Consider the following 2,352-nt stretch of genomic DNA (forward strand, 5'->3'; position numbering starts at 1 on the left):
CCCAGAATGTTAGATATTTCTTGTTGTATCATCTGCCAGAACTTGAGTCACTGTTTTCCTGAAAAGTAAACAGAGAAACTTCTCCTGAGAAGGGCTGGGATGTAAGAACTGATCCACAAGCAGGGCTGCCCCAGGTGGGGACTGGGAATCTCCCAGAATTCCACCCAGGTCTCATTTTGGGCAGGAGCTCACAGGAGCAGAGCTCCGGAACCTCTAAATTTTATTGTGTTCTTTCTTACCCTCCCCCCGCCAAAAAAAAACTTGCTTCTGGGCTCCGTTGTTCAACCCCCCCTGTGAGAATTTTGCTGAACTCTAAGATTTGACAAACTTTCTGATATTTGTCTCCACCCCCCCCAAAAAATTGGGAAAATAACCAAAACATATCAAGCACACAGATAAGAAGAAGAAGAAGAAGAAGAAGAAGAAGAAGAAGAAGAAGAAGAAGAAGAAGAAGAAGAAGAAGAAGAAGAAGAAGAAGATATTGGATTTATATCCCGCCCTCCACTCCAAAGAGTCTCAGAGCGGCTCACAATCTCCTTTCCCTTCCTCCCCCACAACAGACACCCTGTGAGGTAGATGAAGATATTGGATTTATATCCCGCCCTCCACTCTGAAGAGTCTCAGAGCGGCTCACAATCTCCTTTACCTTCCTCCCCCACAACAGACACCCTGTGAGGTGGGTGGGGCTGGAGAGGGCTCTCCCAGCAGCTGCCCTTTCAAGGACAACCTCTGCCAGAGCTATGGCTGACCCAAGGCCATGCTAGCAGCTGCAAGTGGAGGAGTGGGGAATCAAACCCGGTTCTCCCAGATAAGAGTTCGCACACTTAACCACTACACCAAACTGGCTCTCCTCATGCCACTGTGGCCACATAGAAGAAAGTAATTTTAAAAGTATGATGGGAGTAAGGTTTTATTCTGACAATTATAATTCGGGCTGATTTTACACGGGGCAAAAGATCCAGTAATGCTGCGCTTCCGAATTGCGATCCGCCTTCACTTCTGTCTTGCTCCGGTGTCTTGACTGTCATTTCCATTTAAAACCCCGAATTGACTCTGAAAATGTTTTCGCCACTGAGTTGCTGCTGAATTTCCAAGACTACTTTTGAATGAGGGTTTTCTGGGAAGCTTTGGATCTAAGGCCATAAATGTAAATGTTTGACTTCTGAACAAAGCAGGAGTCAAGTGGCACCTTTAAGACCAACCCATTTTTATTTAGGACGTCAGCTTTCATGTGCTCTTAAGCACACTTCATCAGATGAGGAATCCGGCACAGTGAGCAAAGCCATACATAGCTGAGCAGAGCCATACAGAGCTGGTAGGCAGTGGCCCAGAACGCAACATGGTACAGATTTAAGAACCAATGACAGGGAAGTAAAATTATCTGGTAGGCAGTGGTTTAGAATGTAAAATGGTACAATGACAAAATAGTAAACTTAACAAATCGAGCAAACCTTTGATCGGCGTAGCATGAGCATGCGAAAGCGACAAAACAGTAGTATGTCAAAATGTGAGATTGTCTGTCAAGGGCAATGGGAGATGGGTTCAATATTCGGGGAGGGACGGTGGCTCAGTGGTAGAGCATCTGCTTGTGAAGCAGAAGGTCCCAGGTTCAATCCCCGGCATCTCCAAAAAAAGGGTCCAGGCAAAATAGGTGTGAAAAACCTCAGCTTGAGACCCTGGAGAGCCGCTGCCAGTCTGAGAAGACAATACTGACTTTGATGGACCAAGGGTCTGATTCGGTATAAGGCAGCTTTATATGTTCAATGGGATAAGCAACAAAAGTCCCTGTTTGAGTGTGTCAATACAGCTAAAAGAGAGATACATTGGATAGTGATGTTCTTGCGGTCTTAAAGGTGCAACTTGACTCCTGCTTTGTTCAACTGCTTCAGGCCAACACGGCTGCCCGCTTGGGTCTGTTTTACTTCTGTTTGGCACATTGTTTAGTTAACAGACGTCCCTTTGAACATCACTTGCTACTGGCCGTTGGTACCTATGACGTTCCTCCAGACTTATAGATCAGCTAGGACAATCTGATTTGTATTAATAAAATTGTTATAAGTAGTTATAAGTAGTAGTGCATATAGCTAAAGTAGAAGATAGTATACGATAGAATGCTTAGGCAGAGTAGTTCCTTTTAAAAGAAAGCATTTGTTTGGACTCTCACCCTGGCTAGAGAAATTTGTGAGTGCATTCCACAGGTCCATAAAGTTGATATCTTTCCTGGGAAACGGGGCAATAAACTCGTTTCTCAAGAAAGAACAAAGGAACTCTTAAACCTGCCCCCCTTCCGACCTCCATGGTTTCAAGCAGCTTTTAAGTTTGGCATGCATATCCTGCAGACGCTTATATAAA

At 44.8% G+C, this 2,352-nt stretch overlaps 1 non-coding gene across 1 annotated transcript; it reads left to right on the top strand.

The window, feature by feature from the left end:
* Positions 1-1,561: 1,561 nt before the first annotated feature.
* TRNAH-GUG (transfer RNA histidin (anticodon GUG)) lies at positions 1,562-1,628 on the top strand. Its single transcript has one exon. It is a non-coding gene; the product is annotated as a tRNA-His (tRNA).
* Positions 1,629-2,352: the final 724 nt, after the last annotated feature.

The sequence above is a fragment of the Heteronotia binoei genome, chromosome 3 (assembly GCF_032191835.1).
Source record: "Heteronotia binoei isolate CCM8104 ecotype False Entrance Well chromosome 3, APGP_CSIRO_Hbin_v1, whole genome shotgun sequence".
NCBI classification, from domain to species: domain Eukaryota; kingdom Metazoa; phylum Chordata; class Lepidosauria; order Squamata; family Gekkonidae; genus Heteronotia; species Heteronotia binoei.